Below are 27,493 nucleotides of genomic sequence, written 5' to 3' on the forward strand. Positions count from 1 at the left end.
GTGCATAATTACATGTAGACACTATATATATATATATATATATATATATATATATATATATATACATATATCATATATCATATATATATATATATATATATATATATATATGTATATATTATATTTACGTATATCAACTTTTTTTCCTTTGAGTGATCCACGTCCTACATCTACAAGACCTTGTTTTTTAGTGGAACATATTATATTTACCCCTTTTTTTTTACGACGGCAAAGTGTGCATTGTTCTTTTTTTCGCTATAATATCCCTCGTACATATATTTTGTATCATATTCAGTGATTTGACCTTCCAAATTGTTTAAAAGTTGAATTGATAAATGTATCACCTTGTAAAATATATTTCCTTTTATTGATGGAAAAACAATTGAATTTATTTGAATTGAACCCCTCGTGCTTGGCAGCTCTGCGTAAAGTTACAAAGGGAGCAGCCTAAATTAGATTAGTAAAGATTTGAAGATGCATGTAAATGAAATATTATAATTATAATGAATAGTGTCTTTCTCTTATGTCCTTGCATAACCTTTGCTGTTTCCCTGTCCTTGTCCTCTCGCTACAACATGATTTGATTTGATTTGATTTGATTTGATTTGACTTTATCTTCATTTTCTGTTCACAAAAGCAAAGAAACAGACATAACTGAGTTACATCGACTATCACTATACACTATATATAGATATACTTTTGACGTGGTTATGAAAGAAATCATTCAAACATATACTCTAATAAGTTATACTATTGTACAAAATTAATGGCAATATACAAAATAGGAACCAAAGTGGGGGACCTAGATTATTCCCTCCCGAAACGTTAAATTTGCTCCCGAAACTCTGCTATTAGGCGGTCTTCCTCCTATCCACCCATCCCGACCTCATCATCCTCTTCCTCTAGCTCCTCCCCCTTCTCCTTCACCTCTTCCTCCTCCTTCCCGTCCTCCCTCTCATCCTCTCCTCCACCTCCTCCTCCTCTTCTCCTCCTCCTCCTCCTCCCCTCCTCCCCACTCTCCCATCCCCCTCCTTTTCATTCTTCTCCTCCTTCTCCTCCTCCTCCTCCTTGTGCTCCCCCTCCCAGTGTATCCCGACACCTCCCTTTGGATCTAGCGGTCACTTTCGGTCTATGGGAAACATACATGCGTGGAAAGGAGAACTCGCTCTTTTTCTTTGATGTTCTGCTTGTACCTCCTTTGAATGCACATTTAGATAGTCTACGAGCATGTTTCTGGGTTGACTAACGAGCTTGTCCGAGTCGCTTCATTGCAGCATTGGTTATAATCATTATTACTTTGATGTGATTGGTCGGTTGGAAGAAAGTCATTTATTCGTCATTGAAGAGTGAGAGAGAGAGAGGGAGAGATGGAGGGGGGGGGGGGAGAGGGTGAGAGAGAAGATAGAAGAGAGAATGGGTGTTATACTCTTCGCTTATTTTTTAGGCCCTGAAACGTGGAAAGTAACGTCACAAGATATATCTGTATAGAAGAAACAGTTTCATATTTGTATATCTAACTCAATTTGGACATCTTCATCCATAAGAGCTAGAGAAACACGGAACTATATCATAACGAATATTTCTGTTCAAAGAAGAGAGTATGAACGTATACTATAGCCCTGTAGTTGTGAAGTCACAACATGCATGGCCTTTCAAGTAAAATGGAGAGTTCTTTTTTTATGCCCATAACACATGCAGACATTTTTACTGCCATTAGGAAAGGTCGTGAATTTGTCATCATTGTTATATCATGCCCTTTTCCCTCAGTTCCTCATTAGTCTGACGTTTTGTCCATTATCAATAATTGGTAACTTTCCCACATCATCAAGATAATTACGTTCATATACCCACGGAATATTCCTATCACACGCTTCCTGCTAAGTATATATGAGGTTATGCAATTGGCCACCGTCTTGTGTACTGCAGTCTTTCTTTTTGTATATACTCCCTTCTGATCCTTAAATCTCCCTATAGGTTATCGCCTCAAAATGCTGATGACGTCACAGGCAGGTTGTCCATGGTAAGCATAGAGTTAATCAAAATTTAGTCACGTCATGATCAACCACCTCAATTTCTCATTCGACTGTCATTTCGGATATGGTTATTTGGGAGCTCTCTGTATTATTATCATTGTTATTATCTAACAAGAATAAAGGAAAACAAATGAAACGAAGGTATAAATTTCACGATTTCTCGATTTCCCTGTTGTGTCACGTTTTATACATAAATCATTATGAATAGTGCTATTCAGGCCTTTAAAGAGAGCATGACAATTTTACTCTGATGACTTCTATATTGCTTGAGATTTCAATGATGAAGGGGGGGGGGGGGGGGAGAAATCTAAATTTGAAGCCGTACCTGAACATTATATTTTCTCATCATGTTTTTATTCCCATTGGCTACAAGAATTCAGTGCTTGAAAGTGAAACCCGCATCATTTTTTTTACTGCTGTTTCAACCATGTTATAGTTTAAAGATGACGTACAGATCCTAATTCACATCATAAAATCAAGGAGAGTATAATGCAGCAAAGAGAATATCAATGTTCTCTCTAAAAAAAATCGAGTGAAAATTTTCACTCTAAAAAGAGTGAATACAAAAAAGAGTGAATTTCGAGTGAAATTGGAGTGAATTTTGAGTGAAAATGCTCATTTTCACTCATTTTGGAGTGACGTCAGGGATCACTCCAAAATCTTCGAGAAGGTATATAGGCTAATCGATAAAAACAAGTTGAGTACGGAAAATGAGAGGAAACTTTGACAAACCAAAGCAGATCCTCACCTTTTCGTATTGTGCTCGTTGCTCACGTCTATACTATGATTAATTATGTAGGGCCTATATGTTTATAGGGCTATAAATCTGTTTTGTTGCCGTTCCCTTGAATCGAACGGGACGTAATAGGAAGGATACACGAATTTAACAAGTCAAATTGGTGCCTTTAATTTCTTTCTTTTTTTCAAACAAATGGCAAAATTTGATCCTATCATAACGTTAAATACGGATTCATATTGATCCATTTAGAATAATTCTAATTCGTCGTTGCGACTATAGGCCTGTGACTATACGGGCCTATACTGTGGGACGTGGTTGTAAGCTAATTTCGTTGTCGGGAACATCTTATCAGTGGTCCTACATATTATTTCTGTGATATGAAATAATGCCATCTTGAAGGGACAGAGAATTACAGAAAATGAGGAAATATATATATATATATATATATATATATATATATATATCTTTTTACAAGGACACTGCCTATGCATATTTCGATCTTTTGGTACATCTTTTTTTTTCTGAAGCCAGATGATATCTGAATTGAAAGCAAAATGAAAGCTTGTGTGTGTGTGTGTGCGCGCGCGTGTGTGTGTGTGTTATTGAATGAAATTCCAATAAAGAATATCATAAAAGAGAGAGAGAGAGTGTGTGTGTGTGTGTGCTGTTACTTATGTCGTTCATTTTTTTCTCTCTGGTTCTCCGCCTAATTCTTCAATCGATTTCCCTCGAACATAACCCTAATATTTCACAATTTTATTTCTCTTTTCATCCAGTCGTGTCTACAGACAAAATATTATGGTTTTACAATCGTTAAGGAACCCAACAGATGGTCAAAATGAAACACTGTTAATGCGGAATCAAATAATCATAAACGCTCAGAGTGGATGGCAGTTCAAAAAAGTGAGCCATTTTAACATTCTGATGTAGTCTCCAGAAATAGTGCTACCAACGCTGCCATGAACGTGTATTGTCACAACTTTTTTTTTTTTGGACCAATCTTGTTGGATTGCGAACCGCTACTTCTTTGTTGCATTGTCACGGTCTTTGGTTTTTGTTTTGTTTTTCTCTGGCGGGGAGGGGTACGGTGGGGGAGGATGGAAAGGGGAGGAGATGGGATCTTGCGACTCCGTCTACCATTTTCCATCTTCACAATTTATTGGTCCAATTGGAGTGACGGCGAGCAAACTAATCCTTGTCGTTCCTCTTCTACAGCTTCAATTTGGCCGATACATCTACACTGTGACAAGTTTCCTTTACGAGCACATTCGGTTGGTAACGGTGAACCCGACCTATATTTCCTCGCCCTAAAACGCAGTGCAAGTGGACGCGTTCATTTCTTCAAATAGGGGTGTTTTTATGTCCCGAATAGAATATTTTCAAATGTCTAGCGCACATCCATCCCAATGAAAATTCATAAATACACAAATAATATTGTTAGAGATAGAAACTTATTGCTTGTGAGATCTTATTCATAGAGCTGTGTCCAATATCATATTAAATCATCATCCTAACCCTTACAAATATTCGAATATTCTCGTTAAAAAAAAAGTATGCTGACCCTGAACTCCAGCCATAAATAGTGTCCGTACATTTTAGCAGTAAGCCGGCTTGCGCGCTTGAGCATGCGCGCATCAGATCGTCAGCTACGACGAACGGAACGAGTAAACCAGAGGCCAGGCACGCACGGGAACACGAATTTGTGGGTTTTGATGCTGTAGCTGTGTACGTTCATGGACGCTTTATACAATCCGCAAGTTATTGGGATCGCATCGACCCTAAAAATACCATTGACTAGCTTTTTACGGAAGATCTTGTGCCCGACTTCGAGCAATCCTGTAATCGTTTCTGGACAATCCTAACACTGTATGATAATTTTCCCCTTCGTTTACTGGACAGTTTTTCCATCGGACATGTCGGCATTGTCGCACTTTGCCGGAGTGTTTCTCGAATGAAGGTAAGTTCCTTTTATACCACCGCGAGATATTTTATGTGTTTTCTACGCCAAAAACAAAACATTGAGATTATTAATACGATTAGGGAGTCCAGATTATACTTATGTATCACTATCAGACCAAGATGTATTACTCAGAGGCGATCTCGTCTGGTAATGCATCCTCCGTTGTCAGACCACAACTCCACATAGGTTTCTATACGACGTCCCATCATCCCATCATCACAGGCACAGCTTGCCAGTGGAGTGCAGTCAGGAGCGGCATGCCACACACACCGCGTACCGTACCCAGACCGTACCCACACTCCGCGGCGTCTGCCCTCGGATTTTTAGTTCGGTACATACGGTACAGTGTACGTAGATACTTGTACAGCATGCAGCAGCCACCGGGCTCGTCGACGGAGCTCGACAGAACTCACGTTTCGTTACGTTCACGACTTGTACTGCTTTAGGAATGATGAGGAGATCAAATTGTGAAAAGCAACGTTTGGGGAGTCAGTCCTGTATCCATGCTAAAGAAAAACTCAAGTGTATCAAATGAAACGATATGGAATAGACCTAAAACTGTCGGACACGCGTAAAATTCGTGTGTGGGTAGAATTGAGACGTGAATAATGAAACCAGATTCTAAATTACAGTGTTACTGTTACTGTTCTAGTGTTAGCTCGATGTTTTCCCTGCCTGAGTCTTGGGTGATCTTGTGGTGGTTTCTATCATGTTCGTTGTTATTTAAAGCAAAATAAATAGTTTTTTGTTGTACCCCATTTGAGCTGGCTTGATCTTACATGTTCTGCTTCTTATTTACTCTATCACTGAGATATTTGCCAAACCTATCCTAAAAATCAAAGCAACACTTCAGTCTATCGCCATCGAAGAAAAGCTTCCTACTAGGCCTAGATGGCCTAGAGAACAGAGGATAATTGGAAATACAATTCATCTCTTTGCACTCTCTTCTTTTTTGCTGGAACAGTTTATGGGTTGTAGCAAATGTGGATCTATTAACTAACTTCTCTGTTGATTAGTTCTGAAACTAATTAAGCAGAACCTCCCACTTCTCGATATTCATATCTCATCTAAAATGCACTTTGTCTGTCCCTGCTGGTCCTCCCTTCCACTTTCAGATATAGTTTGAAGGTTTGGTACAGTGTATACCCTGTGCCTGATGTATATCAATAGGAGGCATTGGGCCACAGTAAAATGTAGATTTGCATAGGTTCTAAACCGGGATGTGTTATATGGGAAGCCATCAATCACGCTGATGGTTAGATTATTTTATAGCAATTTAGTGTTTTTAGAGTTGACTTTATTTTGAAAACGAAATTGTATGAATATGATATGGTGTGTATCTATTTTTTATTTCAAGTTTTATTATCACTACCAAATACGAGATCTAGAGACTAGTCTACATTAAAGGTATTTTTCTAATTCATACTATATCATTATTAATATTTTTTACTCTTTCATCATCATCTTGCATACTTTTCTGCAGCGTTTAAGCATGGAGATCTGATGCAAAATGTATGGGGAAATTTAAAGCGTCCATTGAAATGTTGGATGGATCCCGAGCATACCTGTGTACACTGTCCTATGATATGAATCAATTCAAGATCACAGTTACAAGTTAATGACTTTTGTTGATTCAAGGAGAACATCATCTGTGTTACTTTATGAAGTAGAATACAAAGAAAGTCATCTACCCCCCCCCCCCCCCAAAAAAAAAAAAAAGCTATGAAACTAAAACTATGAATTGATAAAGTACCGGTAACCCTTGGTGTGGGTTTCCTAAAATGCTTCATAACTGACGTCTTTTGTCAGTTTAGTGTTACACCCAAACTGCAAAATTGTATTTATTTAAACTTGATAGAATATAAGATGTAATGGCATGGGTTCACAACACTGCATCAAAAGCCAAGTCTTCATTTAACAATACAGTCCATTAAAAAAAAAAATGATTAAAAAACAAGTTCGACTGTATGCACAATGTCAGTCATATAGACTCTATGAGGTGATTATCAAATACGGATCATGCAAGTCAGATGAATATTTTAAACATACATGCATTTACATTTGTGTATTTAAGAAGCAATCAGTGAATGAAAATTATAAGCTTCAAGAAATATCACTTTTTTATTTTTTATTTTTTTAACAAAAAGACACCCAAATATTTTGTTATATTCTTTTTTTTTAATTGGTTTGAAAAGAAACAACCTCTGTAATGATACTGTGTAGTTTAGGAGATTGAAGTAATAAATGCAGACAAACGAACATCGTAATGTATATCAACATCAGTCTTGAGAGTGAGATGAATCTACACTTTTGTTTTCTAGGACTAAACTTTCTTTTTTGAGTGACTTGAGGATTGGCTGATCTGTGGTGGTCAAGAGGGCATTCATTTTGTCCCCTGCATCATTAAACGTTATCCTAGTTCTAACGACTTGAATCAACTGACATTACAATACAACTTGTTTACTCTGTATCATTAACAGTATGTATCTATTCATGTGTATAGATATGATATGAAAGAACAATTATTGGAGTTTGGTATGGAAACAGAACAAAGCGATTGATCAGATCTAGGACAAGTTCATTCAGTACATTCCAGGGTACAGGCTCATCGGAAACAAAAGAGGATTTGTTTGTTTGTTTGTTTGTTTGTTTGAGAGAGTTTTTACATGAATGGTAGATAGGAGGATCCTTCTTTTATTATGATGAGTGCCTATCTTTATCAAACTTCAAGTCAGCGGAACTCCTGTACCCTTTGTCCCTTTCCAACTGTGTTGTTGTTCCTCGCCTTTCTCAACATGCACAACATGCAAAACAGTTTCATACTTCTGTAATATTTGTGCAGGCTCTCGAGTACTATAGAGCTCTAGATAAATTTGTAGTTTGCATGTTTTTGCTCTTTTTTGTGTGTGGGTTTTTGTTTGGTGTTGTTTTTTTCTTTTGCATGCTATGAACGAAGAATTTCATTAAGTGATGGTATAGAGTTTAAAGATGGGCCATCCCTTTTAAAGCATTCCTTCCCAAATAGCACAGAACATGGTATATTCCACCAGAATGACAAGACTATTGTAAAGCTATAACATTTCTGTGATATTTGAAGGTTGTTAGCCGTTAAAATTCAAATAATTCACCAAATAATGCTCACCATAACATATTCTGTGTACGAGGCACAGCTGCATCATATACTAATCCTCCTGTGGTTGTAATATGATACATGTACTTATACTTTGAACGAAAGATATACATGTTAAAGCTGTCAGAAAGGAAGAATTCACTAGCTTCTTTTACTTTGTTATCTATGGTGAATAATAATACATCACTTACATGAACTACATAAGTGCATCACACAGGTCTGTAAAACTAGACTAGTAGTTTAGATTTGTAATTTTTTCGTAGTACAAAATGATTATTTGAATCTCAACGGTCAATATAACTCAACAAATAAAGACCCTCTTGAGTTCAAAATTTACAAGAGGTCTCCAAATAGTGTATTCTTCAATACCTAAGTGTTGTCACCAAATTTTTAAAAATTTACATGCAAAAGGGATGACCTATCTTTAAAAACCTGAAGAGGTGTACCTGTCCGAATCCCTCTCTAGCTATTAAGGGATTTATTGCATGCCCTATTGAAGAAAATAGGAAGCCAAACAGATACCGTACAATTGCTGTGCAGGGATGACATGCCTCACTGCCCATTTCTACAGCGGGCTTTGTGATCAATGGACATGGTTGGTTTGCCCCCATTGTGTAGCGCAGACAAAACAAGTGCCCCTTCCCCACCAGGAGTGACCAGTGATCAGTCTTTCCTTGACCTCATTGAGGACAAGGCCTCAGTGGGTTGTAAGTGTATCATTGTGTCAGACAGTAGGAGTTTGTAGAGTGGAACAGCCAGCAGGAGCTCTAGTGCAAGGAAAAACACACACACACACACACAGTTACTCTTTAGAAATATCATGTCATCCCTGTGAATACCATTGGTGCAGTTGAATTTTAAGCTCTTCTCATTGCCATAAAGGTAAAGTAGAGTGGATTTGATATCATACAGTATAGTAACTTTCATACAACTTGTACCTGCATCTAAAGTCAGCTCAACAATATTATTGTAATGTACAGATGTATGGTAAATAAAGAAAATACAAACCCAACAATACAGTATAATCTGTAAAGCTTACTGTATGCATGGAATTGATACAAACTGCAAAGGAAGTCATTTTCTTCACTGGCTTTTCAGTCAATGTCTTCCATTTTATCATACATTTTCTCTTTGTGTCATTTTTAGCTCTCTTAACTTGTCTTGTAGAAGTTGTTCCATGTTGTTAAACAGTACCTACACGTACACAGCGTAATGTGTAATCAGCGTGCCATTGTTTCAGTGTATGTTGTGTTATGGGGATAACAGTATCTTGTACATAACTGTTTATGAGTGGACGTACAGGCCTATATAAGTCACTATTATATGCAATTGTTTCACTGTCTGCTGTGTAATGGGGCTAACAAGAATGCTGTGTGGGTATGTAGGGAAGAGCCTGCGATGGAACACAGCCCTGAAAGTGCTGCCAATTTGAAAGTTAATTGCATGCTTCAAAATCAAACGTGTTCTGTTGACTGGGTTAGCAGCATCAAAGCACAAGCCTTATGATGGCCTTGGGCACACTGAATGTAAAAAATATGTAGTGACCCCCCCCCCCCCCCTTTTGAAGTCTCTAAATTGTGACGTTACCTCTTCACGTGTTTCATGCTTGATAATACACATGATGTACAATGTACATTGCAAGTTACTTGCACGCACGCATACACACACACATGATGCATTCACACACGCTATAAAATTGCATTATTTTTTATGCTGAAATGTTGACAACAGTTCCAATTTGAGTTACATGTTTGTCTTTGTAAAGTTTTGATACGAGAAGGTAGCGTTGAACTTTATATCTAATTAATAGTTAACATGCAGGACTCTACATGTACTGTACATGATTTGATATTCAACTCTATACTATGCAGGCCTGCAGTATCGCCCTGTATGTGTCAACATCTTTTCAATAGTTGGACAGCTTCTGAACTGTAAAGAATTTTAAAGGCATCATTTACCATTTGCAGATGAAACAAAAACCCAGCTTTAGTGCTTGAAAATAGTTCTAAAATGTGATAGACACAACCAATGTAAAGATGATAATCAGTGTAACCAATGTTTACAAGTATTGTTAAATATACAAAATGTGAACAATACTTATTATAGAACTGTTTCTAGAATAAGCTGTCTACAGTTATGGTTTATTTAGAAAAATAGTGATATCTCTTTATTATTTTAGGCTTTATCGCAAATTTCTTATATGGTAGGATGCTTCATGATACAGCTGACCTGTATGCATGAAATGTGATAGCTCAAACATTTTTAAATCACTGCTCCCAATAGTAAACAGTACATTTAATATGCACATATCTCGTACAGAGTGTATAGTCCATGACTGGCTATAAAGTTGTAGTTTGCATATTTTGAACAGGCGTCTACAGTACCTTCTCTCTGTACACAGTCACTACCATTTGAATGAGCATGCACAGTACACTGGCACTATGCTGGATGCAGGACAGACCCCAGGGGGAACGGGTTGTTAGTAGTGCAGGCATGCATACAATGTCAAGCTTATTGCTTGGCCTGTGATATGAAGCTTTATGAAAAATGTGACACAGCCAATATCCTTGAGCCACGAGGTTATAAATAGCGCCCTGAACTGGCTTCTAGAAATTCACCAGCCAAGCAAGGGCCTGACCAGCTTCTGTCCAGTATTGCAGTTGTAAATTGTACCACGGAGGTTCAAGAGATGGAGTCACAATAGTCTTGTTCCCTCTGAACCTTTGTTTGATGCCACCACTCAAAAATATTTGAAGGATACATGAACATGTGTGTGCCAAACTGGATCTGCCTCACAAATAGGAAGATGATAAACCAGTTTTTAATCAGCTCATCTGCACTTTTGGACAAATGACCTTTCTTTTTTTCTCAGTAAGTTAGGCTTTTCGCTCATCAGATTGATATTACAAATTATACTGTAACCATGCTCAATATAACAATATGGAATTCATGTTCAAACAAAGAATGAGCAGGTATGCATAAACCAGGTGACTAGAATGGCCTATCAGTTTACACTTGGGGAAGCATCGATTTCATTGTTTTTTGCATTGAATGTATTAACAAACTTTTTCTTTAGATATTGGTAAATACCAGGCGTACTGTCAGGTGGATTGTGCTGGCAAGCACCATAAATACAGATCACATGAATAATCATTAAAGGGACAGTCTATGCTTATCTCAGTGAATTTAAAAACCATAATCATGCTTGGTACCTCAGTTGACCTTTTTCTGTTCATGTGTCAAGTTGAACTTCATGTTGTATACACTGGCAAATTGATTCATGTTATTCATTGCGTTATGACTAGACACTAAAGTACATTGTAGGATGTGTCTTTATGATGGTAATTATCTTTTGCCATCCATAAGATGAGCAGTATATAATGGTATTGAGCCAGGGGATGCATGAATAGAAATTGTGCAAAGATTGATGAAATAAAAATAAAAATGACCTGACTGGACATGTATGGACACTAATCTATGACATATCTTTGAAAAAAATATACTTTAAGATTGTATTAAACCATATCAGTTGTATTTGTTAAAATTAACCCATTCCATACTAAATTCTGAAATCCCCATTGAATTGATGCACAGGCCACCAGGTTCCCATATGGAACAGGTTAATCAGAAAGTATAAAATCAGTTTTCCACAAAAATACACTTTTAAACACTTTCACAACATACAGCGTTGATGTACACTTTTGCACATATTGCTGGATGGGTTTGACTTTTGTTTTATACATGTTTATACTTTGGTGATGTTTTGTTTTGTTTCATTTAAATTGAGGACGAGTTCCGAGAATGCTCGGGCAGGTGTCAATGGGAAATGGGCGTTATAGCAAAATCAGCCTGCCCTTAATGGGTTAATGAACAAACAAGCAAAGTATGCCTGACATTATATGTTAGAGTTCTAAATTGATCTTCAAATTGTTTAGAAAAGTGGCAACATCAAACCCTAGAAAATTGACAGGTGTTTGAATAATCATAGCCAGTTGGAACACCAACTCTTAAAGGGACGCGGTCCTCTCGAAATTTAAAAAAATATGTTGTTGTTGGTACCTCCAATGAACTACTTTCATCAAAAACAAATTTTCAAATCACCAAATAAGCTCGTACATTTCGGTTAAAAAAGGGTGACTCTGCAAATGAGCAAGTCTTGGCGGAGAGTCATACGTCATCGATGCACAACTCTTTCCAGCGGTGTTCTACTCGTCATCCCTAGTTATTTATAAATACATGTTTACTATTTATTTTTATATTAATTGTATATATAAATAAGCTTTAAATATTTTGTTTGAAATAATAAAACTTCATATTGTCACATTTTATGAAAAAATCAGATATGATCATTTTTAACACTTAAATTGGTTTTCTGAGGCACGGCTGTCAACTTGAGAGTAGGGCATCAATGACGTTGCACCTTTTGGCAGGCTCTTACACGATCGCTTGCAGGAATTATTTTTTAAAAATCGCGTACGGAGACAATTTTTGATGTCCATGCGTATAAATTGGTGAAAGGTTATATTTTTTACTCTTCTTAATTATCAGTACAGTGAAAATCTCAGGACTGCTTCCCTTTAAACCTTCTTGACTATACTCTTAAATGAATGAGCATGTGGTATACTGGTAAATGATTCAACATTATTTCTCCAAGCAAAAGAACGAAACAAACTTGTAGTTGTATAATTTTTTCCTTTGATTTTTTTTTTTCTAGGGATACCAAAATTATGTCATTTCTGTATTGTCATAAGCGTGGAAGATGACCAATGGTAGATTAATCTGTGACTCTGAGGTGACAATACACTGTACTGGTCATAGACCATCTTGTGTTAAGTAGCAATTTCATATTGTGGCTCCCCTTTTGTCCACAGAATGGGCTGATGTGTCCATTATCACAATAAAGATATAGTCAAAATTATGTGTCACATTTGTCAATTGTGCCTCCAACACCTCATCAGATAAAAACCAGAGAAGGGAAAGAAAAAAAAAATCACTGTGAAGAGAGTTTTCCAAACTGGACTAGATACTTCATTGTATTCCTTCTCAAACTTGTGACTGCCAAATATGTTTTGTATAAATTTGGATTTCATGCCTGTTTCATTATGTTTTATTCTCTCTGTGCTCCTTTTATATTGTTGGTAACTTCTGTCATTTGATATTTTAACTTTTAGGTTGCAATATGAATGTGTATGATTTGATTCTATTTTAACAAGCCTCTGGCTTTCTCTGAACTGTACCTGCTACATTTGTCAAACATTTTATACTGTCATCCAAACAATTTTTTTTTATTACTGAATGAATGTATGAGATGAATTGAATTGAATTGAATTGAATTGAATTGAATTGAATTGAATATGTTAACAGGTGCCACAACATGGCAGAGGTTAACTAGCATTTAAACACCAAAGATCTGTTTTACCCAAAATACTGCACAAAGTTCATGGTGAGGCAGGGAATGGAACTTGAAGAGCAAGCAGAATAATACAGATATCATTTTCAACACCAAGTTTATCGTATGAAATGTGGATATATTCAAAGTGCTAATGTAGGATTTTTCATGGAAGTCCTTCACAAATTTTCTTAAGCATTTACCATTCATACTTTAGTATTGCTGAACATGCCTTCAAGAACATAGACTGTTTGAAAATGATTTTCCAGTTTAGTAGATTGTATATCACAGTCTGAAAAACAAACAAACAATGAAAACAAACAGACCACAAGCGATAGGCATGCCTACCAAATAATAGTCATCATTTAAAGCTTTCATTTTGAAAATGACGAAATGCAAGGAAGTGTAAAACAAGCTTTGAGCTCCATGCATGGATGGTAAAAATATCATGTTGCTTGTCTGCTTGCTTTGCTTCGTAAAAAATCATTACAGCCACATATCAAGACTTTAACATGTAAAAATGTCTATAATCTATTTCCAATATGCGTTAGACTATGATTTCATTGCCCCCACCACATTGAATATTAGAATAAAATGAATTGCTGGTAGATGCCCCACCATCCTATAAAACTGTTCAAGTATATAATGAGCCATCAAATTTATAATAGCTCAGTCTAAATTGCAGGTATTTTGTTGTCATTGCAAGAATTAAAATAGCACATTTTTTTCTTTTTTGTAGAAAAGTACAACAATGTGTATGTCGAATGTCTGAGCCTTGAACCAAACATTGCATGGCAATATGAAGCTCCTTTATGGAATGGAGAGATTTACAAATACAACAGCTGTATGTGCTTTGTCAGTGATCATACTTCCTTGCACAGTGTGGTACAGTTTGTTATGTTTAGATAAAAGGCACTGAAATCGAAACAGAGCAGGGCTTGTATATTTAATATCAAACCGAGAATGAACAAACTTATAAAGAAAATGAATAAAAAAATGTGAATTGAAAACCAACTTAAAAAAAGAGTTGTTCAACATTCTTTATTATATGAATAAACAATGTGACATAGAAGGCCTAGGTTGCCTCCTAGATTAAACAGGAGACACAAGTCATCGACAAAGGACATTACCAAATAACATGTTTTATACATATTACATATTTAAATGAAAGACACACTCAACAATTACAGTTACACAATCATGAACAAATTGACAAAAAATATACATATATACACAAATTAATTAAAATACGCAATATTTGATTCTAAAACATACATTTCTATGTTAATAATAAATTTTGTCTCATTCTTATGATTTTTTTCTTCTCTGTCCCTCTTATGAAAGTCATTCTCTTTTTTCCTCTCTCCCCCTCTCCCCCTCTCTCTTCCTTCTCCTTACTCTGTAACCCTTTAATTAATTTAAAACCTTATTAATTTCTTTTCCAAAAAATCCACTTTAACTTTCTCATTAAAAAATAACAACAATCCATTAACAATAATTACGGATTCATATAACATCGGATCTTATATAACATCATATATTTACAATAAATTAAATCCCAAGTTCTTTTTTATTTATTTTTTAACATAAACCTAAACATAAAATCTTAACACTTAAAAAAAACAAAACTTTACTAATGTTTACATAGATAAATACAAATATCCTGTCTAAAATCATCAAACGCCATGTACATACTGTGTGCTCATAATAAATCAAATCCCAAATCAAACCCCATACACTTGTGTAATTGTGAATAATCATGATACGCTTCCAGCTGGACCTCTTAATGATGTCTTAGTCATGTGACTTGGATATCAAAGTGTGGAATTGATTGGATGTAGAATGAAAACTCCTCATATATTCAAGGTACAGTGTAGGTGTTGGTTCCGAGCAATATTCTCTCTTATCGTAGGTATGGCTCAGCGGGGAGTTCCTCTGTGCTTTTGACAAGATCAGAGACAAGATTGTTCGGGTCTAATGAGCCTTTTTTGTAGCTCTGCAGCCAAATGGTGACGGGAATAAGGAGCGAAGAAATACATAGTTATTGCGGTGATGTGCTAGTGATTGTTCCCCCTTCGTCTGACATGTTTGTGTATGATCCTTGCCTTGTGGCCCTAATATCGATCAAATGTGTACATAGGGGATGGCACGACATCAGTGCAGCACCCTTATACATTTTATATGCAGCATGCACGACATTACTCTACATACATGTGCTAGTACATGCATACAGAATTTTATACTTCATTTTGCTACTTTTTATGATGCTTCCCTGAAGGGTGCCTGAGGCATCATGTTCTTATGTTCCCTATCTCTGTACCGGTATTGTTAGATCTTGTCAAGATTTATAAAAGAAAAAGAACAACAATATTCAATTGATATTTTTGGTACCTTGCCCAGGTATGCTACAACTGTGTATGAGGTGCAGAGCCTTGCTTTAATAGATTTTTGGGCAAAATCTCTCACCATTGAAAGTCAAATGTAGCTGAAGTTTTGCTTAAACTTTTTTTTTTCTTCAGGCAAGTATGTGCATTGGTAATGTAATTTGATAGGAAGGGTACAAATATTGTGTATGCAACGATAGTAGTGACATTTAAAGACGAAAGTCGAACGTCTTGAACTTATTTTCTAACAAGAATTTCTCACAAGAATCTGCAGTACTACCATTTATCAGATAATGAGATGTGTATTCAGTGGTGTAATTTCGTGCATTGATCCATGTAATACATGACTAAAGACCATAACTGAGCAAATGAAGAGTATGTATGCCAAAATTATGTCATTAAAGCAAACAACATGAAAAAAAAGAGTTTTTCATATTGTGATATGTGTGCTCAGCTGCTCTATTAAATGCACTGTAATTTTTCTTTGTTGTTTTCGTATGCTTCACATAATATTCTATGAAGAGAGCTTTCATTGAGAATGAGGTTGATGTACAGATTATTGAGAATGAGGTTGTACAGATCATTGACAGATATCTCGCACATTGTTTATCATTTATTTATTTATTTTTTTGGGGTTGTTTCTTTATTACAATCACTCTTCATTTTCTTCATTTGGGGGGGGGGGGGGAGGGGGTTAAACTTTTAAAGTCAGTAATCATCTTTGGTAGGCAAACCAATCCGTAGTTTTTGTTTGGCATTGATGTAATATTATAAGCTGTATTTGTTCATACATTGTATACACATTGTATATTTACATACACATTAATGCAAAAAGAAAAAAAAAAGAAAAAAGAGTCTGTAGGAAGAAAATTTACACCGAGCTTGTGTGAAGGCCTTTTGAATCTAGAGACTAGGCGTGTCTTCATCAGCCCGAAGTTTCAAAATAGCGCGCTATCTTGCGGTTACCAAACTAGTCCGATGTCAAGATAGCGCGCTATCTGTGTAGTGAAGACGCAGATAGCGCGCTATTTGATCGGGAAAATTTCCCCCAAAATCTTGGTCTAGTTCGTCAACTAGAGCGCTAATTCGTGAAATAGCGCGCTATCTTGGGTGCGTCTCCATCAGCCCGAAATTTTCTCGATCCCTCCACGCTTCTGGTTAGCCAGCTGGCAATGGAAAGCGCATGTACAAGCAGCTAGTGATTGGTACATTACACGCACGGTGTATTCAAGGATCACATGTGTGTACTACTGAACCAGGAAGGTGATTTCTCTCACCTCCCTATTAAAACTCAGTGCCGTGCATGCTAGCTGTTCTTTTGTAAACTTCTTCTTCTGGTCCTCTCTACCTTAGCTGAAGATTCTTGCAGATTGTGTGCATTTTGGATTTGTTTAAACATTGCAATTCGTTAATTTCATATAAGATGCCTCACTGGACAGAAGAAAGAGCAGCGTTATTAATATCCCTTTGGAGAGAATTTGCTGTACTGCTCACCTCCCTGGTTGTAGAATCGTACATACGGTGATTATGATTTTGAGCGGGGAAATCCACTTTCGAACCACGAGCCAGGCAGAGTAATATTGCAAAGTGCGCATGCGTCAATTTTCGGACTAATTTCCCGAAGCAGGCTGTTCGAGCTGATGAAGACGCACATTCGCTGTATCGGGCTATTTTCTAAGACCGCAAAATGTCCCGCTAGTTAAAACTTCGGGCTGATGAAGACACGCCTATAGAGAGAGAGTGTGTACTTTTGATACATGTAATTACATGTACAAATATTCTTTTTATCGGTTTCCCTCACCGGTGCTGATACTGACACACAATGCATTGATATACACACAGAGGAGGTACGTAGTGCATTCTAGTATCTGAATCTAGTTCATGTAGGAAGTAGCTGTACAGCTGCAGTGATTCACAAGATCTGTATTGACGGAAATCTCTGTCCCGTCCAATCCGTGTCATACCCCATAGGAGGGGAAACGCAAATAAGTAGAGCACAAAGTGCACAAAAAAAAAAAAAAAATGGGGAGGGGAGGAAAAAATCTCCACTACGTCAAATTACCTGATGACAGTCCAGGAAAAGAGAGATTTGGAGAGTGAAAGGAAGAGACAAAAAAAGAAAGAGAGATTGAAAGAAGAGAGGAAAACTTGAAAGAAAAGAAACAGTGCTGACATTTTTGAATTATTTTATTCTCTTCAAAATCAAGTATGAAATATTAGGCATTCTTGATTTGTTACCGCGAAAATCAATCGGGAAAAAAAAATTGACATTTAATTCTTAAATGAATAGCACTACTACACTTAAAAGATGAAAAGGGTTTAAGGGATGGAAAGATGAAGGGAATCAGAGAGAGGTTTGGAAATTAAAAAAAATCATGAAGTGACATCCGGACCTAAATTCTTTTCTCCGTCAGCGACTGTAAGCAGTGTATACAGCATTATTAGGTTTTTCTGTGCCACACATGAGGGGTACTAGAAAATGTCACTATAGAGCATGGAAGAGATGCATTTGAAAGAATCAATGTGGAAATGGAGCTTAAGGGGATATGAACTTGAAGTTTCATAGCTCTAGGGAGTAGAAGAGATAGGGGAAGGGTGGAGGGGGGGGGGGAGCGATGGGCTGGAGAGAATCTCACCGAATGAGGTTAGATGGAGAAGATAATGAAGAGCCAAGCAAATTATGTGTGTTCAATCAGGCTAATGACATTATTGACTTCCGGAGAGATGGCATTCCTGTACCGTACGTGCTCCCTGCTCTATGGAAAGGCTGAAAGGCCGTTTCCAGGTCTGGCCATTCATGCCATTGGAGCCATTGTTTGGTTTCCAACATGTATAAAGAGAGTGTGTTGCTCGTGTTATTGAGTTCATGTACACCTAGGCAAGTTAACTCAAACAATAAAGAATGCATTACGGTGTGTGTGTATAGGAAACCACGTGGCGCTCGTAAAAATCATGCATCTGTCAGTCTGCTGTTGTTAACAAAAATGGAATTGTATACATCTTTGAAATCAGGAATCAAGATATCGAGGAATCAGGGTATAGTTCAAGCGTGTATCTTTTGTAGAATCAAACAAAATATGGGCAGATGTTTCAGTTTCGATAAAGAGAGTAATGTGATTTTACATTTTCCAAAATCTGATCAGTAGTGGCAACCTCAAACAGTAGTAAGATGAGATCTGCCAATGATCAACACACAATTATTCACCTGATTTCCCATCTGTACATGTCCTGAAGAAAACAACAGTGCTTTACATGTATGTCTTTCATAATAATTTTTGTTGTTACCTTGCACTTACTGAGAAATTATGACTTTAAGGGATTAGGCAGAGGGTTGATTATTGCGGAGTTCAGTGGAAAGCTTGAGTGCAATGATATTTTCGTGTGCAAACTGATTCAAGAGTTTTGACGTTATCATCTTTCTAATACATTGTATTATTGTGTATGTTCTTGTTGCTGCTAGTGATGGAATCATGGAAAATTTTAAAATGTTCTGACTTTGTTATTCTGTGACTTGTAAAATGTCTGATTTTACTCTATCCACTCGAGACAGCTTGAGCATTGTGCATACCTGGAAGTGCTCTTCTGGGGTAACTGCTAATGCTCACGGGTTGTAAACTTTCCTCCAGAAATGTTAAGATATGCTGTATTTTGTTTCATTGCATTCATGGGAACATTGTAGGTACACAGATGGTATATTGTCAGTACTTTTGTTTTCATTTGATCTATCAATCTATTCAAACTCCTGCCTGCTAGTTTGTCAAGTTTCGAGTAGATGAGCCAATGTCTGCTTGCATGCTATAGTACAATTACTTTATGACTCGACTGCGGTGTCTCTTCGATGGGAATGTGTGCACTATGAAATTCCACTTTGCTCGTCGTTTGGTTTTACTGCGAGGGGGAGAGAAAGGCGGCAGGGGTGGAAGGCTGAGGGTGGTACAGCACTGTCTTGTCTATCAGAGGCAGGCAATCGAGCCGTCTTAAGCAGGGTGTCAAGAGGGAGCGAGATAGCGACATTTCCACGTTCTAGTCGCTAAGGGGCGGCGCATTTGCCAGGTGACAACTGGTCTTAGGCGGGATCACGAAATATTGGCTCGCACGCTGGAATGTGTTGAAAGTCAGTATCTCTGCGCAGACAACTTGCCTTGAGCTCAGACTCCTGGCTTAGCGGTGGAAGTAAATTGATAGAAGTGCTGCTAATCTGTCGGCTAAACTCCTGTGAAAAGAATCCTGATACCTCCTTGGTGAGAAACACGGCGGGGCCGACGTGCCTGCAGTATACTCCACAGTGAACCAATTCATCTGTGCTACATTTGCTCATTTTGCAATGGACTGTGATACTGTATTGGGTTGTCAGACTATCAAGCTTCCTGTTTTTATACAATGCATTGTGTTTACAAATGAAAAGTTGTTACAAAAGTGTAAAAAAGAAAAGGAAAAGAACTCTTACAATTGACCTGGGTAGATACTTTTGTTATAACCCCCCCCCACACATACACACACACACATACACACAGGCTTTTTCTAAACTTTGCCTGCATGCTGTTAACCACAGCTATTTCATGATTGTCAAAAAAACAAAAAACAAAATTGTGTAGTTGTGTTCTGATCAATGCATAAAATCAGAAAAAGGATTTTGTACATTGTCAGAGGGTCTGATTTTTTTTTTGTTTTTTGTTGAAGCAATTCTACAGATTGTTAAAAGTATAGGAAAATTTCATGAATGCCGAGCTCTGTATGTCCTTTTCGTCTCATACCTACAATGTAGGTTGTACGTGAAGACACAGGGTATATCATACAACAGTTTCAGTTCTGAAATGCTACACCCACAACTGAGAATGAATGTGAGAAAGATGTTTTTGTCGCAGTCAGTGTTGTCGTAATGTGCATGTTAAAGGTCTTGTTTACCTTTGGGAGCAGTAATTAAAAAAAATGTTCAAGATATCACATTTGATGCATATGTGCCTATGAAATTTTTGCAATAAAGCCTGAAATATAGGGAGATATCAGTATTTTTCTCATTAAACCATAACTGTAGACGGTTAAGTCTGGAAACATTTTTATTTTAACTATTGTTCACATTTTGTGTATTTAATCATACGAATTCACATTTTTCCAGTGGTTGTTTCTATCCCTAACTCACATTCCAGAACTATTTTAAAGCACTAATGCTGGATTTTTGTTTCTTCTGCAAATGGTAAATTATGCCTTTAAAGCTAGCAGTACTGCCACTTTCTCTGCATTGATAGGGTCATAGGCATCATGACTTGATATGTACTACTGTCAACTCTAAAAAGGGTTAAATATTTGTGGATCAAGTGAGTAAAAGTTTGTTCAGTTGATTCAGTTGCCGAAATTACGAGACTGCTGTGTCTCTGTTTATCGCCATTTTGTGTCTGCATGTTGTAGCATGTGCATAGGTAATTGTTGCTATGGATATCAGTTGGTTTAAAAACTGTGCATGGTTTAGTGTAATGCCCACATACTGGGCTTCATGTTGTGTGGTTTACACTGGCCAATACTAGCTACCACATTAGCGGAAGCACCACTTAACCCATTGAGGCGAGTCGCGAGTATACTTGGGCAAGTGTCTATGGGAAATGCGGGTTGTACATTGTAGCAAAATCAGCCCTTCATCAATGGGTTAAATGGGAAGAAAGCTTGTTTCCCAACCCTTCCAGATCAAGCGGTGACCACCTACTGTACTTGGATGGCACCTCTGGTAGGGTACAACATATTAACCAACCTCTCCGTAATTGGCAATGCTTTCTCTCAAAACCACTAATTGCCTATAGATGTCAGGTTTTTTTAAGTGTGTAGGTCTACACCAACCATCAATGATCCTGCTGTTGAGCTTTATACAGTTCAAAAAATCAGGCTTGACAAGAGTGTGGGGGAAAGGCTTTTCCTAGGTGTGGTAGCCATTTGGGTTGTATGATGCCAAGAGGAAGGATCCAGTGGATCCCATGAATGCATGTGGCATGAATGATATACTAATGATGCACAGGATAGAGTGCGTTAGTGGAGATGTAGCGCACTCGAGGGTATTTACAATTGTGAAACATGCACGAGGCGAAGCCAAGTGCATGTTGCACTACATTGTAAATATACCCGAGAGTGAGCTGCATCTCCACTAATGCCACAAAATAATCCTGTGCGTCATCTGTTTTATAAAATGGGTCGAAAACTAACAGCATTTTTCACGTACCTTTGTAAGATGTCCGAAGATGTTCGTCCCAAACATTTACGCACGTCGCACTCAGAAATCCCGCACATTTAAGTACTGTACGTATTGTTCGCCACACATGTTATGCACACAAGAAAGGCCGGCCGGCAGCCCGAACGAGAAGTTGTTTACAGGATTGACAGCGCGTATAGTAGCGCGCGACGCACTTGTAACAACTGATCGAGTGCGCACTGCTAGTGTAAACATTGTGACGTCAGGCCGTGGATGTTAGTGAGAAATTAATACAGGCACACGTGACTCATTTCAGCACTTCCAATTGGCTACATTCTTGAACCCATTTTATAATAATCATATTCTAAACAAGAAGGTGCTTAGTAATAGAACGGCAAACACTGGAAGATGTGTTTGCAAAGTGTGCATCCTTATGTGTCAATAATGGAATGTGTTGTGGGGGAGATGGATTAAGTGTTCGATGCTGTATGAGATTTTGCTGCTGTTTGCAAAACTTCCATTGTAGGGATTCTGCGAAGGCCAAGCACGCAAAATGTGTCTCATGCAGTGCAGAAGTGCAGGCAGCCCTCAATGCGTGCTGTCTGCCAGAAATACTCTGTTATGGTTGTTCTTCTGTATACATGAATATTGATTAAAAGGGGGAAAAACCCTACTCTAAATTATTATCTTTGGTGCTCTAGCACACATATGTACATAGGTGTAGAGCCAGAAATATTTACAGCTTTGCAGTGTTTACTGTAAATAAGGTCTTCAATATACATTGTACATGTACTTGTATGTGATCTACACCATTGGTTCAGTACTCTTGAGTCCTTGAGCACCTTGAACTCCTACACATTTGCACACATTGCCTCTCCGTAGACAGATGTTCAGTGTCGTATCATACATTGACTACATTTATCATTGCTACACGTATAAAGCTTTTTTTTTTCTTTTCTTTTTTCACAGTGTGTCAAATATATCGGTTGTAAGCCATGTGTGTAAAGCCCACACAGCTATGGGCGAGGCAACGGGTCGCACACACTTGCCTTTGCTTTACCAACCGTGCTCGCGCCTCACCGCACAGCTTCCCCCAGTGCCAGAGAGTTCCCAGTCACCCATGGAAATGGGCTTTAATTTCTTGCTTCGCTGCAGAAATTTGAATAATGGTGTGAAGGATAGTACAGTCTGCTCACATGCGGTTTTGTGGCACATCAAAGGGTCTGCAGTTGTGAGTGGAAATTTGGTTGAGTCTGTCCATTATCTGAACTGATGCATACTCTGAGAAAAGATCTAAAAGTCTACGAACTGCAACATAACACAATATGCCATCATGACACAGATGGATTCACTGTATCAGATTTTAAAGTCGATGGAAAGATTTTATTGGATTGAATCTGTTCTGGTGGCATACGACAAACTTTGACAAAGAATTTCTACAGTTCTGTTAAAGTTTTCTAGCTGTTTTTATCCCATGCAAACTGCAAACATGCAAACTTTTTGTATTTCATAAGCATAGTGGGAACCCTGTTTTCAGTCTGCTTCCTTTATAGATGGGCCATCCCTTTTACATTCCTTCCCAAATAGCACAGAATATGATATATTCCATCAGAATGACAAGACTATTGTAAAGCTATAACATTTCTGTGATATTTGAAGGTTGTTAGCTGTTAAAATTCAAATAATGCACCAAATGCTCATCGTAACGTATTCTGTGTACGAGGCATAGCTGCATTCCTCCTGTGGTTGTAATATGATACTTATACTTTGAACAAACGATATTCATGTTAAAGCTGTCAGAAAGGAAGAATTCACTAGCTTAGCTTTTACTTTGTTATCTATGGCAAATAACAACACACCACTTGTAACATGAACTACATAAGTGCATCACACAGGTCTGTAAAACTAGACTAGTAGTTTAGATTTGTAATTTTTTCAAAGTATGAAAAAATTATTCGAATCTTAATGGTCAATTTAACTCAACAAATTTTATAAAGACCCTCTTGCGTTCAAAATTTACAGGAGGTTTCCAAATAGTGTTTTCTTCAATACCTACACACTAAGTGTTCTCACCAAATTTTCAAAAATTTGCATGCCAAAGGGATGATATGTCTTTAAAACGTTACTTGTCAATGGTCTTTGTGTTTTTCTTCAAATTTTACTTAGATCCTGGAATAAGTATGTTGGACAATGTCTCTGAAAAAATATTTTATGCTTGTAGGAATATCTATACAGCATTCCTTTCTCAAAAAAACTTGTCTCAGGGAAGTTGACATCATACACGTACATATGAAATGACTAGTAAAACATCCATTATAATTGTATAGTATCAGAGCTCATGATTTACTCCAAACAGCTGCCAAATTCAATGTTTAATGAAAACAAAAGTATGGGACATTATACAGTATAGCTGTAATATCAGGCGATGTTGATTGTTCTTGCAAGATCAAAATAACATCTCCAGTAGGCTGATAATGAGCTCTTTTAGTTTGTGGATTAAGAAGATTGAAAAGAAAGTTTCTCCTACAGTTTTGTAAGGATGTGTAACACGTGTAGGAAACATACCGTTATTACGTCCCATTCTACCAGTAATCGTAGATTACAAGAACAAATGTGACCCGCCATGACAAAAGGATCCGAAAGTCGCTGACGGCTGAGCCAACAAATTTGAGTTTGAAGTGAAATCATCAAAATCGGTCAAAACCATCCAATTTCTGTTTTTGTCATGATTTTGTAGTTTAATGTTTCGTCTATCGTCTGTCAAAATTTTGAAGCCAAGTGAGCAAAGAAAAGGCAAAAAAAAAATTAGCGTTCTTCTGGGCCATGATTTTCCGACTTTTAAAACAGAACAGAAACGTGTCCGAAGATTTGGATTTAGCGCCGCAGATAGACTCTGCCCCTAGCAATGAGGGAGTGATTTTAGGCTGCGTTTATCTAAAAAGTTTCTGAGGCAGAATCACGATCCTAAACGCGTTTGAGGCATTTTCAGGAGTTAGATATATGGAACCATGTTTTCAAACGCGTTCAGAAATGCCATTTTGAAACGCCTTTCAAAGGGCGTTTTGAAACACGTTTGAGACCACAATCGCCGTTCTGTGAGTAGATAAACGCAATGCCGTTTTGAAACGCGTTTATGCCTCAAGGTCGAATCCCAGCTGTTTCCAGTTGTGTTCTCTACCCATTATTTGTGTGTGACTGATGAGGCATGTTTGATGGTATGCAGTTGACCTTTACTTCCGGAGTCAAACCGCGCAAAGCAGCTGCACAGTGACACCACTCGAATCACGATTTTATGATGGTTAAATAAACGCGGCACCCCGAGAATCGCGTTTCAAACCATGTTTGCAAACACCGTTCCAAATGCATTTTGAAACGTGATTCTCTCTCTCAAGTTAGATAAACACAGCCGTACTGGTCAATGCATGGCATCCTGATTACTGATTGGTCGTGTGTGGACCGCTGGTGCTAAGCTTGAATGAACATTGCGGAGGTTGCTACATACAGAGCACACCTTCTATTGTCACGAGGTGAAAACTGTCTGGAATACATGTACCTCCGTGATCACGATTGCGTTGGAAGGAAAACTTTGAAGACAGTTTTCTCGAAACGCTGATTTCTGAGACCACTAGACATGCCCCCATAAAATCATCGATATCTCCGCAACTGACTAATTTTATGAGCCGTGATATGTGAAATCAAAGCTGAAGAGTAAGGAAATGATGTCATGTCAGCTTCAGAAAATGTACCCCTTCCGTCTTACGGATCCTTGTGTTGTAGCAGGTCACAAATGTGCGAATAATTCTGCTCTTCATTCATACCTTGCAACTGGTCATCCCAAGTGTCTGGCACGATATTCCCTTACCAATGCTGCGACTTCGGGAGGGACAATATGGAGTATTTTTTCTTATCCTGCCAGGTTTTACAAAATCAGGTACAGAATTACAGCCATCTCACTCTGTTGATGTAAAACAATATTGAAAAAAAAAATCCCTCCATTCTGCCTGGCTGTTGCCACTTTGTCTGCCGTATTCACTGCAAAATTGCACCACCTGCATTCTGGTGGCTTGGTCTGATATTGCAAAATAGATTTCATGTGAAGCCATAAATGATTTCTGTTATTTACAGGCAGTTTTTGATACGTATTGTAACTTTGACAAACTTCGTACACGTCTGCACTGTACACATTACACAATTCGTAGTATAAGGAACCCAGCCATGCTGAGCCAATTTGTCTTTCTAAAAATTTGAAAGTGGTAGCTCATGGGGATGTGAGGTTGACCTTGAGTCATACACAGGTTTTATGGCTCTTCGCAAATGATTGCGACCCAAGTTCAAAATTTTAAAAAGTGAGAACGATGAATCAAAAAGATGTTACCCTGATTACAACCCAAATTTTGATTTTTTTTTTTTTTTATAGTGATAATGTACCTTTTATATTATGCCACTTTGGACACTGCTCTATTGCTTGCTGCCTAGCTAACAGATGTGCCTCTAGTATTCAAAGCCATCTGTTGGCAATGAAAACAATTTCATCCTTGTTACATGTCTGTCTGTTTTTGTTGGTGTTTTAAACATTTCATCAATGCAGCTGAAACAATAGACAGTTTGTATTCACATCTGACACATAACTTTAATAAAGGGCATTCCTGGCTGCCAGAGAACTTGCTTGACATCATAGTAATAAATGGATTTCAAGTCTTTGAATGCAAACAGGTGAATCAGGTAGTTTTGTTAAAACGAAGTCGTCAAGGAAAATATGTCAGAATTGTCAGTAATTAGTAAATTGACCTATTTGGTCATGCAGTACAGAATGGGGGAATTGTGCTCTACTTCAAATCTTTTTGCATCACATCACTTGAATAGGGCACTGATGAGGAACATTTACCTATTAAAAGCCATGTTATGCATGAGATGAAATGTGCTTTCTTGTTCTTGATTCACTCCAGTTCAGCTCAATTCAGGACTGGTATGTTCAGTTTGACTTGAGTTCAATAATGGAGAATATGTACATTTCTTGCAAGCAGTTTGATCAATATTCTTCACATTGTACGGCAGATGATTGACGATACTGTAAGACCAGAAATATTCACGGCATGAAATTTTCGTGAATAGGAGGCGACAGCCTTTTTCACGGCATGAGATTGTCGTGAATTGCCACATACCCCGTGTTCACATTGGTCCCCGCAATGCGGGATAAGTCCCGAGCTGTGGGACTTTCTCCTCCAAAACCATAATGTGAACGCTCACTGGGACTTGTCACCCCCACCCCCCCCCCCCCCATCCCCGCCAAGCAAGTCGGGTACGGGGACAAGATTTGGAGGGGAGAGTGACCTTGGGGCGAAATTGATAGCGTCCAGCTGTGGTCATCAAATGTGCCCATGCGCTATGCCTGGCAGAGCTCGCCCGAAGCCCCAATTGCCCCCACAGCTCGGGGACAGATGAGATACCAATGTGAACGGTCAGACGTAAAAAAGACCAATGTGAACGCGGGGTGAATGATGGCAATCCCTGTGGACAAGTGCAGACAAGAATTCTGGCATGCATTTTAATTTCACCAATCTTGGCTCCTTGTGAAATTCAAGAAATTTCATGTGCGCAAAAATTTCGGGTGTTACAGTACTCTTGCCAGTTTTGTGTGAAATATCCCTTTGAGATGTTAACTTTAGACTGTTGCTTCCTACAA

General features: G+C 37.8%; 1 protein-coding gene across 1 annotated transcript in view; it reads left to right on the top strand.

The window, feature by feature from the left end:
- Positions 1-4,473: 4,473 nt before the first annotated feature.
- Positions 4,474-27,493, top strand: part of LOC139743357 (uncharacterized) — a 249,322-nt gene continuing 226,302 nt past the window's right edge. Inside the window, exon 1 of the mRNA XM_071653843.1 lies at positions 4,474-4,729. The gene's annotated coding sequence lies outside the window, so the exon portion shown is untranslated. The remainder of the gene's footprint in view (positions 4,730-27,493) is intronic.

Source organism: Diadema antillarum, unplaced genomic scaffold (genome assembly GCF_040938485.1).
Source record: "Diadema antillarum isolate AM-2024a unplaced genomic scaffold, OU_Dant_1.0 seq00001073_RagTag, whole genome shotgun sequence".
Taxonomy (NCBI): Eukaryota; Metazoa; Echinodermata; class Echinoidea; order Diadematoida; family Diadematidae; genus Diadema; species Diadema antillarum.